This window comes from Nothobranchius furzeri, chromosome 15 (genome assembly GCF_043380555.1).
Source record: "Nothobranchius furzeri strain GRZ-AD chromosome 15, NfurGRZ-RIMD1, whole genome shotgun sequence".
Lineage (NCBI taxonomy): Eukaryota > Metazoa > Chordata > Actinopteri > Cyprinodontiformes > Nothobranchiidae > Nothobranchius > Nothobranchius furzeri.
The window spans coordinates 5,078,621-5,094,379 of record NC_091755.1 but is presented as its reverse complement, the minus strand read 5'-3'; positions in this window follow the sequence as shown (position 1 = coordinate 5,094,379).

Below are 15,759 nucleotides of genomic sequence, written 5' to 3'. Positions count from 1 at the left end.
CTCAGTCAGACCCAGTGTTGACACGTGACAAGACGCTCCTCGGGGCGCGTCTTGCTTGGGCTTCTCTCCTGGAGGCGCTCAGTCAGACCGAGTGCTGACAAGTGGCAAGACGCTCCTCGGGCCTCTCTCCTGGAGGCGCTCAGTCAGACCCAGTGGTGACATGTGGCAAGACGCTCCTCGGGGCGAGTCTTGCTTGGGCCTCTCTCCTGGAGGTGCTCAGTCAGACCCAGTGCTTACATGTGGCAAGACGCTCCTCGGGGCGCGTCTTGCTTGGGCCTCTCTCCTGGAGGCGCTCAGTCAGACCCAGTGGTGACATGTGGCAAGACGCTCTTCGGGGCGCGTCTTGCTTGAGCCTCTCTCCTGGAGATGCTCAGTCAGACCCAGTGTTGACACGTGACAAGACGCTCCTCGGGGCGCGTCTTGCTTGGGCTTCTCTCATGGAGGCCCTCAGTCAGACCCATTGTTGATATGTGGCAAGACGCTCCTCGGGGCGCGTCTTGCTTGGGCCTCTCTCCTGGAGGCGCTCAGTCAGACCGAGTGCTGACATGTGGCAAGACGCTCCTCGGGGCGCGTCTTGCTTGGGCTTCTCTCCTGGAGGCACTCAGTCAGACCCATTGTTCACATGTGGCAAGACGCTCCTCGGGGCGCATCTTGCTTGGGCCTCTCTCCTGGAGGCCCTCTGTCAGCCCCAGTGTTGACATGTGTCAAGACGCTCCTCGGGGTGCGTCTTGCTTGGGCCTCTCTCCTGGAGGCGCTCAGTCAGACCGAGTGCTTACATGTGGCAAGACGCTCCTCGGGGCGCGTCTTGCTGGGGCTTCTCTCCTGGAGGCGTTCAGTCAGACCGAGTGCTGACATGTGGCAAGACACTCCTCGGGAAGCGTCTTGCTTGGGCTTCTCTCCTGGAGGCCCTCAGTCAGACTCATTGTTGACATGTGGCAAGACGCTCCTCGGGGCGCGTCTTGCTTGGGCTTCTCTCCTGGAGGCCCTCAGTCAGGCCGAGTGCTGACATGTGGCAAGACACTCCTCGGGACGCGTCTTGCTTGGGCTTCTCTCCTGGAGGCCCTCAGTCAGACTCATTGTTGACATGTGGCAAGACGCTCCTCGGGGCGCGTCTTGCTTGGGCCTCTCTCCTGGAGGCGCTCAGTCAGACCCAGTGCTTACATGTGGCAAGACGCTCCTCGGGGCGCGTCTTGCTGGGGCTTCTCTCCTGGAGGCGTTCAGTCAGACCGAGTGCTGACATGTGGCAAGACACTCCTCGGGACGCGTCTTGCTTGGGCTTCTCTCCTGGAGGCCCTCAGTCAGACTCATTGTTGACATGTGGCAAGACGCTCCTCGGGGCGCGTCTTGCTTGGGCTTCTCTCCTGGAGGTGCTCAGTCAGACCCAGTGGTGACATGTGGCAAGACGCTCCTCGGGGCGCGTCTTGCTTGGGCCTCTCTCCTGGAGACGCTCAGTCAGACCCAGTGTTGACACGTGACAAGACGCTCCTCGGGGCGCGTCTTGCTTGGGCTTCTCTCATGGAGGCCGTCAGTCAGACCCATTGTTGATATGTGGCAAGACGCTCCTCGGGGCGCGTCTTGCTTGGGCCTCTCTCCTGGAGGCGCTCAGTCAGGCCGAGTGCTGACATGTGGCAAGACACTCCTCGGGACGCGTCTTGCTTGGGCTTCTCTCCTGGAGGCCCTCAGTCAGACTCATTGTTGACATGTGGCGAGACGCTCCTCGGGGCGCGTCTTGCTTGGGCCTCTCTCCTGGAGGTGCTCAGTCAGACCCAGTGGTGACATGTGGCAAGAAGCTCCTCAGGGCGCGTCTTGCTTGGGCCTCTCTCCTGGAGACGCTCAGTCATACCCAGTGTTGACACGTGACAAGACGCTCCTCGGGGCGCGTCTTGCTTGGGCTTCTCTCATGGAGGCCCTCAGTCAGACCCATTGTTGATATGTGGCAAGATGCTCCTCGGGGCGCGTCTTGCTTGGGCCTCTCTCCTGGAGGCGCTCATTCAGACCGAGTGCTGACATGTGGCAAGACACTCCTCGGGACGCGTCTTGCTTGGGCTTCTCTCCTGGAGGCCCTCAGTCAGACTCATTGTTGACATGTGGCAAGACGCTCCTCGGGGCGCGTCTTGCTTGGGCCTCTCTCCTGGAGGCACTCAGTCAGACCGAGTGGTGACATGTGGCAAGACGCTCCTCGGGGCGCGTCTTGCTTGGGCTTCTCTCATGGAGGCCCTCAGTCAGACCCATTGTTGATATGTGGCAAGATGCTCCTCGGGGCGAGTCTTGCTTGGGCCTCTCTCCTGGAGGTGCTCAGTCAGACCCAGTGTTGACATGGTGCAAGACGCTCCTCGGGGCGCGTCTTGCTTAGGCTTCTCTCTTAGAGGCCCTCAGTCAGACCCATTGTTGACATGTGGCAAGACGCTCCTCGGGGCGCGTCTTGCTTGGGCCTCTCTCCTGGAGGCGCTCAGTCAGACCGAGTGCTGACATAAGGCAAGACGCTCCTCGGGGCACGTCTTGCTGGGGCCTCTCTCCTGGAGGCGCTCATTCAGACCGAGTGCTGACATGTGGCAAGACGCTCCTCGGGGCGCGTCTTGCTTGGGCCTCTCTCCTGGAGGCGCTCAGTCAGACCCAGTGGTGACATGTGGCAAGACGCTCTTCGGGGCGCGTCTTGCTTGAGCCTCTCTCCTGGAGATGCTCAGTCAGACCCAGTGTTGACAAGTGACAAGACGCTCCTCGGGGCGCGTCTTGCTTGGGCTTCTCTCATGGAGGCCCTCAGTCAGACCCATTGTTGATATGTGACAAGACGCTCCTCGGGGCGCGTCTTGCTTGAGCCTCTCTCCTGGAGGCGCTCAGTCAGACCGAGTGCTGACATGTGGCAAGACGCTCCTCGGGGCGCGTCTTGCTTGGGCTTCTCTCCTGGAGGCACTCAGTCAGACCCATTGTTTACATGTGGCAAGACGCTCCTTGGGGCGCATCTTGCTTGGGCCTCTCTCCTGGAGGCCCTCTGTCAGCCCCAGTGTTGACATGTGTCAAGACGCTCCTCGGGGTGCGTCTTGCTTGGGCCTCTCTCCTGGAGGCGCTCAGTCAGACCGAGTGCTGACATGTGGCAAGACGCTCCTCGGGGCGCGTCTTGCTTGGGCTTCTCTCCTGGAGGCCCTCAGTCAGACCCATTGTTGACATGTGGCAAGACGCTCCTCGGGGCGCGTCTTGCTTGGGCTTCTCTCCTGGAGGCCCTCAGTCAGACACATTGTTCACATGTGGCAAGACGCTCCTCGGGGCGCATCTTGCTTGGGCCTCTCTCCTGGAGGCCCTCTGTCAGCCCCAGTGTTGACATGTGTCAAGACGCTCCTCGGGGTGCGTCTTGCTTGGGCCTCTCTCCTGGAGGCGCTCAGTCAGACCGAGTGCTGACACGTGGCAAGACGCTCCTCGGGGCGCGTCTTGCTTGGGCTTCTCTCCTGCAGGCCCTCAGTCAGACCCATTGTTGACATGTGGCAAGACGCTCCTCGGGGCGCGTGTTGCTTGGGCTTCTCTCCTGGAGGCGCTCAGTCAGGCCGAGTGCTGACATGTGGCAAGACACTCCTCGGGACGCGTCTTGCTTGGGCTTCTCTCCTGGAGGCCCTCAGTCAGACTCATTGTTGACATGTGGCAAGACGCTCCTCGGGACGCGTCTTGCTTGGGCCTCTCTCCTGGAGGCGCTCAGTCAGACCCAGTGCTTACATGTGGCAAGACGCTCCTCGGGGCGCGTCTTGCTGGGGCTTCTCTCCTGGAGGCGTTCAGTCAGACCGAGTGCTGACATGTGGCAAGACACTCCTCGGGACGCGTCTTGCTTGGGCTTCTCTCCTGGAGGCCCTCAGTCAGACTCATTGTTGACATGTGGCAAGACGCTCCTCGGGGCGCGTCTTGCTTGGGCTTCTCTCCTGGAGGCGCTCAGTCAGACCGAGTGCTGACATGTGGCAAGACGCTCCTCGGGGCGCGTCTTGCTTGGGCTTCTCTCCTGGAGGCCCTCAGTCAGACCCATTGTTTACATGTGGCAAGACGCTCCTTGGGGCACATCTTGCTTGGGCCTCTCTCCTGGAGGCCCTCTGTCATCCCCATTGTTGACATGTGTCAAGACGCTCCTCGGGGTGCGTCTTGCTTGGGCCTCTCTCCTGGAGGCGCTCAGTCAGACCGAGTGCTGACATGTGGCAAGACGCTCCTCGGGGCGCGTCTTGCTTGGGCTTCTCTCCTGGAGGCCCTCAGTCAGACCCATTGTTGACATGTGGCAAGACGCTCCTCGGGGCGCGTCTTGCTTGTGCTTCTCTCCTGGAGGCCCTCAGTCAGACCCATTGTATACATGTGGCAAGACGCTCCTCGGGCGCATCTTGCTTGGGCCTCTCTCCTGGAGGCCCTCTGTCAGCCCCAGTGTTGACATGTGTCAAGACGCTCCTCGGGGTGCGTCTTGCTGGGGCCTCTCTCCTGGAGGCGCTCAGTCAGACCCAGTGGTGACATGTGGCAAGACGCTCTTCGGGGCGCATCTTGCTTGAGCCTCTCTCCTGGAAATGCTCAGTCAGACCCAGTGTTGACACGTGACAAGACGCTCCTCGGGGCGCGTCTTGCTTGGGCTACTCTCATGGAGGCCCTCAGTCAGACCCATTGTTGATATGTGGCAAGACGCTTCTCGGGGCGCGTCTTGCTTGGGCCTCTCTCCTGGAGGCGCTCAGTCAGACCGAGTGCTGACATGTGGCAAGACGCTCCTCGGGGCGCGTCTTGCTTGGGCTTCTCTCCTGGAGGCCCTCTGTCAGCCCCAGTGTTGACATGTGTCAAGACGCTCCTCGGGGCGCGTCTTGCTTGGGCTTCTCTCCTGGAGGCCCTCAGTCAGACCCATTGTTGACATGTGGCAAGACGCTCCTCGGGGCGCGTCTTGCTTGGGCCTCTCTCCTGGAGGTGCTCAGTCAGACCCAGTGGTGACATGTGGCAAGAAGCTCCTCAGGGCGAGTCTTGCTTGGGCCTCTCTCCTGGAGATGCTCAGTCAGACCCAGTGTTGACACGTGACAAGACGCTCCTCGGGGCGCGTCTTGCTTGGGCTTCTCTCATGGAGGCCCTCAGTCAGACCCATTGTTGATTTGTGGCAAGACGCTCCTCGGGGCGCGTCTTGCTTGGGCCTCTCTCCTGGAGGCGCTCATTCAGACCGAGTGCTGACATGTGGCAAGACACTCCTCGGGACGCTTCTTGCTTGGGCTTCTCTCCTGGAGGCCCTCAGTCAGACTCATTGTTGACATGTGGCAAGACGCTCCTCGGGGCGCATCTTGCTTGGGCCTCTCTCCTGGAGGCACTCAGTCAGACCGAGTGGTGACATGTGGCAAGACGCTCCTCGGGGCGCGTCTTGCTTGGGCCTCTCTCCTGGAGACGTTCAGTCAGACCCAGTGTTGACACGTGACAAGACGCTCCTCGGGGCGCGTCTTGCTTGGGCTTCTCTCATGGAGGCCCTCAGTCAGACCCATTGTTGATATGTGGCAAGACGCTCCTCGGGGCGCGTCTTGCTTGGGCCTCTCTCCTGGAGGCGCTCAGTCAGACCGAGTGCTGACATGTGGCAAGACGCTCCTCGGGGCGCGTCTTGCTTGGGCTTCTCTCATGGAGGCCCTCAGTCAGACCCATTGTTGATATGTGGCAAGACTCTCCTCGGGGCGAGTCTTGCTTGGGCCTCTCTCCTGGAGGTGCTCAGTCAGACCCAGTGTTGACATGGTGCAAGACGCTCCTCGGGGCGCGTCTTGCTTAGGCTTCTCTCTTGGAGGCCCTCAGTCAGACCCATTGTTGACATGTGGCAAGACGCTCCTCGGGGCGCGTCTTGCTTGGGCCTCTCTCCTGGAGGCGCTCAGTCAGACCGAGTGCTGACATAAGGCAAGACGCTCCTCGGGGCACGTCTTGCTGGGGCCTCTCTCCTGGAGGCCCTCAGTCAGACCCAGTGCTTACATGTGGCAAGACGCTTCTCGGGGCGCGTCTTGCTTGGGCCTCTCTCCTGGAGGCGCTCAGTCAGACCCAGTGGTGACATGTGGCAAGACGCTCTTCGGGGCGCGTCTTGCTTGAGCCTCTCTCCTGGAGATGCTCAGTCAGACCCAGTGTTGACACGTGACAAGACGCTCCTCGGGGCGCGTCTTGCTTGGGCTTCTCTCATGGAGGCCCTCAGTCAGACCCATTGTTGATATGTGGCAAGACGCTCCTCGGGGCGCGTCTTGCTTGGGCCTCTCTCCTGGAGGTGCTCAGTCAGACCGAGTGCTGACATGTGGCAAGACGCTCCTCGGGGCGCATCTTGCTTGGGCTTCTCTCCTGGAGGCCCTCAGTCAGACCCATTGTTTACATGTGGCAAGACGCTCCTTGGGGCGCATCTTGCTTGGGCCTCTCTCCTGGAGGCCCTCTGTCATCCCCAGTGTTGACATGTGTCAAGACGCTCCTCGGGGTGCGTCTTGCTTGGGCCTCTCTCCTGGAGGCGCTCAGTCAGACCGAGTGCTGACATGTGGCAAGACGCTCCTCGGGGCGCGTCTTGCTTGGGCTTCTCTCCTGGAGGCCCTCAGTCAGACCCATTGTTGACATGTGGCAAGACGCTCCTCGGGGCGCGTCTTGCTTGTGCTTCTCTCCTGGAGGCCCTCAGTCAGACCCATTGTATACATGTGGCAAGACGCTCCTCGGGCGCATCTTGCTTGGGCCTCTCTCCTGGAGGCCCTCTGTCAGCCCCAGTGTTGACATGTGTCAAGACGCTCCTCGGGATGCGTCTTGCTGGGGCCTCTCTCCTGGAGGCGCTCAGTCAGACCCAGTGCTGACATGTGGTAAGACGCTCCTCGGGGCGCGTCTTGCTGGGGCTTCTCTCCTGGAGGCGCTCAGTCAGACCCAGTGCTTACATGTGGCAAGACGCTCCTCGGGGCGCGTCTTGCTTGGGCCTCTCTCCTGGAGGCGCTCAGTCAGACCCAGTGGTGACATGTGGCAAGACGCTCCTCGGGGCGCGTCTTGCTTGGGCCTCTCTCCTGGAGACGCTCAGTCAGACCCAGTGTTGACACGTGGCAAGACGCTCCTCGGGGCGCGTCTTGCTTGGGCCTCTGTCCTGGAGGCGCTCAGTCAGACCCAGTGGTGACATGTGGCAAGACGCTCCTCGGGGCGCGTCTTGCTTGGGCTTCTCTCATGGAGGCCCTCAGTCAGACCCATTGTTGATATGTGGCAAGACGCTCCTCGGGGCGCGTCTTGCTTGGGCCTCTCTCCTGGAGGCGCTCAGTCAGACCGAGTGCTGACATGTGGCAAGACGCTGCTCGGGGCGCGTCTTGCTTGGGCTTCTCTCCTGGAGGCCCTGAGTCAGACCCATTGTTTACATGTGGCAAGACGCTCCTTTGGGCGCATCTTGCTTGGGCCTCTCTCCTGGAGGCGCTCAGTCAGACCCAGTGCTTACATGTGGCAAGACGCTCCTCGGGGCGCGTCTTGCTTGGGCCTCTCTCCTGGAGGCGCTCAGTCAGACCCAGTGGTGACATGTGGCAAGACGCTCTTCGGGGCGCATCTTGCTTGAGCCTCTCTCCTGGAGATGCTCAGTCAGACCCAGTGTTGACACGTGACAAGACGCTCCTCGGGGCGCGTCTTGCTTGGGCTTCTCTCATGGAGGCCCTCAGTCAGACCCATTGTTGATACGTGGCAAGACGCTCCTCGGAGCGCGTCTTGCTTGGGCCTCTCTCCTGGAGGCGCTCAGTCAGACCGAGTGCTGACATGTGGCAAGACGCTCCTCGGGGCGCGTCTTGCTTGGGCTTCTCTCCTGGAGGCCCTCAGTCAGACCCATTGTTGACATGTGGCAAGACGCTCCTCGGGGCGCGTCTTGCTTGTGCTTCTCTCCTGGAGGCCCTCAGTCAGACCCATTGTTTACATGTGGCAAGACGCTCCTCGGGGCGCATCTTGCTTGGGCCTCTCTCCTGGAGGCCCTATGTCAGCCCCAGTGTTGACATGTGTCAAGACGCTCCTCGGGGCGCGTCTTGCTGGGGCCTCTCTCCTGGAGGCGCTCAGTCAGACCCAGTGCTTACATGTGGCAAGACGCTCCTCGGGGCGCGTCTTGCTGGGGCGTCTCTCCTGGAGGCGTTCAGTCAGACCGAGTGCTGACATGTGGTAAGACGCTCCTCGGGGCGCGTCTTGCTGGGGCGTCTCTCCTGGAGGCGCTCAATCAGACCCAGTGCTTACATGTGGCAAGACGCTCCTCGGGGCGCGTCTTGATTGGGCCTCTCTCCTGGAGGCGCTCAGTCAGACCCAGTGGTGACATGTGGCAAGACGCTCCTCGGGGCGCGTCTTGCTTGGGCCTCTCTCCTGGAGACGCTCAGTCAGACCCAGTGTTGACACGTGGCAAGACGCTCCTCGGGGCGTGTCTTGCTTGGGCCTCTCTCCTGGAGGCGCTCAGTCAGACCCAGTGGTGACATGTGGCAAGACGCTCCTCGGGGCGCGTCTTGCTTGAGCTTCTCTCATGGAGGCCCTCAGTCAGACCCATTGTTGATATGTGGCAAGACGCTCCTCGGGGCGCGTCTTGCTTGGGCCTCTCTCCTGGAGGCGCTCAGTCAGACCGAGTGCTGACATGTGGCAAGACGCTCCTCGGGGCGCGTCTTGCTTGGGCTTCTCTCCTGGAGGCCCTCAGTCAGACCCATTGTTTACATGTGGCAAGACGCTCCTTTGGGCGCATCTTGCTTGGGCTTCTCTCCTGGAGGCCCTCAGTCAGACCCATTGTTGACATGTGGCAAGACGCTCCTCGGGGCGCGTCTTGCTTGGGCCTCTCTCCTGGAGGCGCTCAGTCAGACCCAGTGCTTACATGTGGCAAGACGCTCCTCGGGGCGCGTCTTGCTGGGGCTTCTCTCCTGGAGGCGTTCAGTCAGACCGAGTGCTGACATGTGGCAAGACGCTCCTCGGGGCGCGTCTTGCTTGGGCTTCTCTCATGGAGGCCCTCAGTCAGACCCATTGTTGATATGTGGCAAGACGCTCCTCGGGGCGCGTCTTGCTTGGGCCTCTCTCCTGGAGGCGCTCAGTCAGGCCGAGTGCTGACATGTGGCAAGACACTCCTCGGGACGCGTCTTGCTTGGGCTTCTCTCCTGGAGGCCCTCAGTCAGACTCATTGTTGACATGTGGCAAGACGCTCCTCGGGGCCCGTCTTGCTTGGGCCTCTCTCCTGGAGACGCTCAGTCAGACCCAGTGTTGAACCGTGACAAGACGCTCCTCGGGGCGCGTCTTGCTTGGGCTTCTCTCATGGAGACGCTCAGTCAGACCCATTGTTGATATGTGGCAAGACGCTCCTCGGGGCGCGTCTTGCTTGGGCCTCTCTCCTGGAGGCGCTCATTCAGACCGAGTGCTGACATGTGGCAAGACACTCCTCGGGACGCGTCTTGCTTGGGCTTCTCTCCTGGAGGCCCTCAGTCAGACTCATTGTTGACATGTGGCAAGACGCTCCTCGGGGCGCGTCTTGCTTGGGCCTCTCTCCTGGAGGCACTCAGTCAGACCGAGTGGTGACATGTGGCAAGACGCTCCTCGGGGCGCGTCTTGCTTGGGCCTCTCTCCTGGAGACGCTCAGTCAGACCCAGTGTTGACACGTGAAAAGACGCTCCTCGGGGCGCGTCTTGCTTGGGCTTCTCTCATGGAGGCCCTCAGTCAGACCCATTGTTGATATGTGGCAAGACGCTCCTCGGGGCGCGTCTTGCTTGGGCCTCTCTCCTGGAGGCGCTCAGTCAGACCGAGTGCTGACATGTGGCAAGACGCTCCTCGGGGCGCGTCTTGCTTGGGCTTCTCTCATGGAGGCCCTCAGTCAGACCCATTGTTGATATGTGGCAAGACGCTCCTCGGGGCGAGTCTTGCTTGGGCCTCTCTCCTGGAGGTGCTCAGTCAGACCAAGTGTTGACATGGTGCAAGACGCTCCTCGGGGCGCGTCTTGCTTAGGCTTCTCTCTTGGAGGCCCTCAGTCAGACCCATTGTTGACATGTGGCAAGACGCTCCTCGGGGCGCGTCTTGCTTGGGCTTCTCTCCTGGAGGCCCTCAGTCAGACCCATTGTTGACATGTGGCAAGACGCTCCTCGGGGCGCGTCTTGTTTGGGCCTCTCTCCTGGAGGCGCTCAGTCAGACCGAGTGCTGACATAAGGCAAGACGCTCCTCGGGGCGCGTCTTGCTGGGGCCTCTCTCCTGGAGGCGCTCAGTCAGACCCAGTGCTTACATGTGGCAAGACGCTCCTCGGGGCGCGTCTTGCTTGGGCCTCTCTCCTGGAGGCGCTCAGTCAGACCCAGTGGTGACATGTGGCAAGACGCTCTTCGGGGCGCGTCTTGCTTGAGCCTCTCTCCTGGAGATGCTCAGTCAGACCCAGTGTTGACGCGTGACAAGACGCTCCTCGGGGCGCGTCTTGCTTGGGCTTCTCTCTTGGAGGCCCTCAGTCAGACCCATTGTTGATATGTGGCAAGACGCTCCTCGGGGCGCGTCTTGCTTGGGCCTCTCTCCTGGAGGCGCTCAGTCAGACCGAGTGCTGACATGTGGCAAGACGCTCCTCGGGGCGCGTCTTGCTTGGGCTTCTCTCCTGGAGGCCCTCAGTCAGACCCATTGTTTACATGTGGCAAGACGCTCCTTTGGGCGCATCTTGCTTGGGCCTCTCTCCTGGAGGCCCTCTGTCATCCCCAGTGTTGACATGTGTCAAGACGCTCCTCGGGGTGCATCTTGCTTGGGCCTCTCTCCTGGAGGCGCTCAGTCAGATCGAGTGCTGACATGTGGCAAGACGCTCCTCGGGGCGCGTCTTGCTTGGGCTTCTCTCCTGGAGGCCCTCAGTCAGACCCATTGTTGACATGTGGCAAGACGCTACTCGGGGCGCGTCTTGCTTGTGCTTCTCTCCTGGAGGCCCTCAGTCAGACCCATTGTTAACATGTGGCAAGACGCTCCTCGGGGCGCGTCTTGCTTGGGCCTCTCTCCTGGAGGCCCTCTGTCAGCCCCAGTGTTGACATGTGTCAAGACGCTCCTCGGGGCGCGTCTTGCTGGGGCCTCTCTCCTGGAGGCGCTCAGTCAGACCCAGTGCTGACATGTGGTAAGACGCTCCTCGGGGCGCGTCTTGCTGGGGCTTCTCTCCTGGAGGCGCTCAGTCAGACCCAGTGCTTACATGTGGCAAGACGCTCCTCGGGGCGCGTCTTGCTTGGGCCTCTCTCCTGGAGGCGCTCAGTCAGACCCAGTGGTGACATTTGGCAAGACGCTCCTCGGGGCGCGTCTTGCTTGGGCCTCTCTCCTGGAGACGCTCAGTCAGACCCAGTGTTGACACGTGGCAAGACGCTCCTCGGGGCGCGTCTTGCTTGGGCCTCTCTCCTGGAGGCGCTCAGTCAGACCCAGTGGTGACATGTGGCAAGACGGTCCTCGGGGCGCGTCTTGCTTGGGCTTCTCTCATGGAGGCCCTCAGTCAGACCCATTGTTGATATGTGGCAAGACGCTCCTCGGGGCGCGTCTTGCTTGGGCCTCTCTCCTGGAGGCGCTCAGTCAGACCGAGTGCTGACATGTGGCAAGACGCTGCTCGGGGCGCGTCTTGCTTGGGCTTCTCTCCTGGAGGCCCTGAGTCAGACCCATTGTTTACATGTGGCAAGACGCTCCTTTGGGCGCATCTTGCTTGGGCTTCTCTCCTGGAGGCCCTCAGTCAGACCCATTGTTGACATGTGGCAAGACGCTCCTCGGGGCGCGTCTTGCTTGGGCCTCTCTCCTGGAGGCGCTCAGTCAGACCCAGTGCTTACATGTGGCAAGACGCTCCTCGGGGCGCGTCTTGCTTGGGCCTCTCTCCTGGAGGCGCTCAGTCAGACCCAGTGGTGACATGTGGCAAGACGCTCTTCAGGGCGCGTCTTGCTTGAGCCTCTCTCCTGGAGATGCTCAGTCAGACCCAGTGTTGACACGTGACAAGACGCTCCTCGGGGCGCGTCTTGCTTGGGCTTCTCTCCTGGAGGCCCTCAGTCAGACCCATTGTTGACATGTGGCAAGACGCTCCTCGGGGCGCGTCTTGCTTGTGCTTCTCTCCTGGAGGCCCTCAGTCAGACCCATTGTTTACATGTGGCAAGACGCTCCTCGGGGCGCATCTTGCTTGGGCCTCTCTCCTGGAGGCCCTATGTCAGCCCCAGTGTTGACATGTGTCAATACGCTCCTCGGGGCGCGTCTTGCTGGGGCCTCTCTCCTGGAGGCGCTCAGTCAGACCCAGTGCTTACATGTGGCAAGACGCTCCTCGGGGCGCGTCTTGCTGGGGCTTCTCTCCTGGAGGCGTTCAGTCAGACCGAGTGCTGACAAGTGGCAAGACGCTCCTCGGGGCGCGTCTTGCTTGGGCTTCTCTCCTGGAGGCGTTCAGTCAGACCGAGTGCTGACATGTGGTAAGACGCTCCTCGGGGCGCGTCTTGCTGGGGCTTCTCTCCTGGAGGCGCTCAGTCAGACCCAGTGCTTACATGTGGCAAGACGCTCCTCGGGGCGCGTCTTGATTGGGCCTCTCTCCTGGAGGCGCTCAGTCAGACCCAGTGGTGACATGTGGCAAGACGCTCCCCGGGGCGCGTCTTGCTTGGGCCTCTCTCCTGGAGACGCTCAGTCAGATCCAGTGTTGACACGTGGCAAGACGCTCCTCGGGGCGTGTCTTGCTTGGGCCTCTCTCCTGGAGGCGCTCAGTCAGACCCAGTGGTGACATGTGGCAAGACGCTCCTCGGGGCGCGTCTTGCTTGGGCTTCTCTCATGGAGGCCCTCAGTCAGACCCATTGTTGATATGTGGCAAGACGCTCCTCGGGGCGCGTCTTGCTTGGGCCTCTCTCCTGGAGGCGCTCAGTCAGACCGAGTGCTGACATGTGGCAAGACGCTCCTCGGGGCGCGTCTTGCTTGGGCTTCTCTCCTGGAGGCCCTCAGTCAGACCCATTGTTTACATGTGGCAAGACGCTCCTTTGGGCGCATCTTGCTTGGGCTTCTCTCCTGGAGGCCCTCAGTCAGACCCATTGTTGACATGTGGCAAGAAGCTCCTCGGGGCGCGTCTTGCTTGGGCCTCTCTCCTGGAGGCGCTCAGTCAGACCCAGTGCTTACATGTGGCAAGACGCTCCTCGGGGCGCGTCTTGCTGGGGCTTCTCTCCTGGAGGCGTTCAGTCAGACCGAGTGCTGACATGTGGCAAGACGCTCCTCGGGACGCGTCTTGCTTGGGCTTCTCTCCTGGAGGCCCTCAGTCAGACCCATTGTTGAAATGTGGCAAGACGCTCCTCGGGGCGCGTCTTGCTTGGGCCTCTCTCCTGGAGGCGCTCAGTCAGACCCAGTGCTGACATGTGGCAAGAAGCTCCTCAGGGCGCGTCTTGCTTGGGCCTCTCTCCTGGAAACGCTCAGTCAGACCCAGTGTTGAACCGTGACAAGACGCTCCTCGGGGCGCGTCTTGCTTGGGCTTCTCTCATGGAGGCCCTCAGTCAGACCCATTGTTGATATGTGGCAAGACGCTCCTCGGGGCGCGTCTTGCTTGGGCCTCTCTCCTGGAGGCGCTCATTCAGACCGAGTGCTGACATGTGGCAAGACACTCCTCGGGACGCGTCTTGCTTGGGCTTCTCTCCTGGAGGCCCTCAGTCAGACTCATTGTTGACATGTGGCAAGACGCTCCTCGGGGCGCGTCTTGCTTGGGCCTCTCTCCTGGAGGCACTCAGTCAGACCGAGTGGTGACATGTGGCAAGACGCTCCTCGGGGCGCGTCTTGCTTGGGCCTCTCTCCTGGAGACGCTCAGTCAGACCCAGTGTTGACACGTGGCAAGACGCTCCTCGGGGCGCGTCTTGCTTGGGCCTCTCTCCTGGAGGCGCTCAGTCAGACCCAGTGGTGACATGTGGCAAGACGCTCCTCGGGGCGCGTCTTGCTTGGGCTTCTCTCATGGAGGCCCTCAGTCATACCCATTGTTGATATGTGGCAAGACGCTCCTCGGGGCGCGTCTTGCTTGGGCCTCTCTCCTGGAGGCGCTCAGTCAGACCGAGTGCTGACATGTGGCAAGACGCTGCTCGGGGCGCGTCTTGCTTGGGCTTCTCTCCTGGAGGCCCTGAGTCAGACCCATTGTTTACATGTGGCAAGACGCTCCTTTGGGCGCATCTTGCTTGGGCTTCTCTCCTGGAGGCCCTCAGTCAGACCCATTGTTGACATGTGGCAAGACTCTCCTCGGGGCGCGTCTTGCTTGGGCCTCTCTCCTGGAGGCGCTCAGTCAGACCCAGTGCTTACATGTGGCAAGACGCTCCTCGGGGCGCGTCTTGCTTGGGCCTCTCTCCTGGAGGCGCTCAGTCAGACCCAGTGGTGACATGTGGCAAGACGCTCTTCGGGGCGCATCTTGCTTGAGCCTCTCTCCTGGAGATGCTCAGTCAGACCCAGTGTTGACACGTGACAAGACGCTCCTCGGGGCGCGTCTTGCTTGGGCTTCTCTCATGGAGGCCCTCAGTCAGACCCATTGTTGATATGTGGCAAGACGCTCCTCGGGGCGCGTCTTGCTTGGGCCTCTCTCCTGGAGGCGCTCAGTCAGACCGAGTGCTGACATGTGGCAAGACGCTCCTCGGGGCGCGTCTTGCTTGGGCTTCTCTCCTGGAGGCCCTCTGTCAGCCCCAGTGTTGACATGTGTCAAGACGCTCCTCGGGGCGCGTCTTGCTTGGGCTTCTCTCCTGGAGGCCCTCAGTCAGACCCATTGTTGACATGTGGCAAGACGCTCCTCGGGGCGCGTCTTGCTTGGGCCTCTCTCCTGGAGGTGCTCAGTCAGACCCAGTGGTGACATGTGGCAAGAAGCTCCTCAGGGCGCGTCTTGCTTGGGCCTCTCTCCTGGAGACGCTCAGTCAGACCCAGTGTTGACACGTGACAAGACGCTCCTCGGGGCGCGTCTTGCTTGGGCTTCTCTCATGGAGGCCCTCAGTCAGACCCATTGTTGATATGTGGCAAGACGCTCCTCGGGGCGCGTCTTGCTTGGGCCTCTCTCCTGGAGGCGCTCATTCAGACCGAGTGCTGACATGTGGCAAGACACTCCTCGGGACGCGTCTTGCTTGGGCTTCTCTCCTGGAGGCCCTCAGTCAGACTCATTGTTGACATGTGGCAAGACGCACCTCGGGGCGCGTCTTGCTTGGGCCTCTCTCCTGGAGGCACTCAGTCAGACCGAGTGGTGACATGTGGCAAGACGCTCCTCGGGGCGCGTCTTGCTTGGGCCTCTCTCCTGGAGACGTTCAGTCAGACCCAGTGTTGACACGTGACAAGACGCTCCTCGGGGCGCGTCTTGCTTGGGCTTCTCTCATGGAGGCCCTCAGTCAGACCCATTGTTGATATGTGGCAAGACGCTCCTCGGGGCGCGTCTTGCTTGGGCCTCTCTCCTGGAGGCGCTCAGTCAGACCGAGTGCTGACGTGTGGCAAGACGCTCCTCGGGGCGCGTCTTGCTTGGGCTTCTCTCATGGAGGCCCTCAGTCAGACCCATTGTTGATATGTGGCAAGACTCTCCTCAGGGCGAGTCTTGCTTGGGCCTCTCTCCTGGAGGTGCTCAGTCAGACCCAGTGTTGACATGGTGCAAGACGCTCCTCGGGGCGCGTCTTGCTTAGGCTTCTCTCTTGGAGGCCCTCAGTCAGACCCATTGTTGACATGTGGCAAGACGCTCCTCGGGGCGCGTCTTGCTTGGGCCTCTCTCCTGGAGGCGCTCAGTCAGACCGAGTGCTGACATGTGGCAAGACGCTGCTCGGGGCGCGTCTTGCTTGGGCTTCTCTCCTGGAGGCCCTCAGTCAGACCCATTGTTGACATGTGGCAAGACGCTCCTCGGGGCGCGTCTTGCTTGGGCCTCTCTCC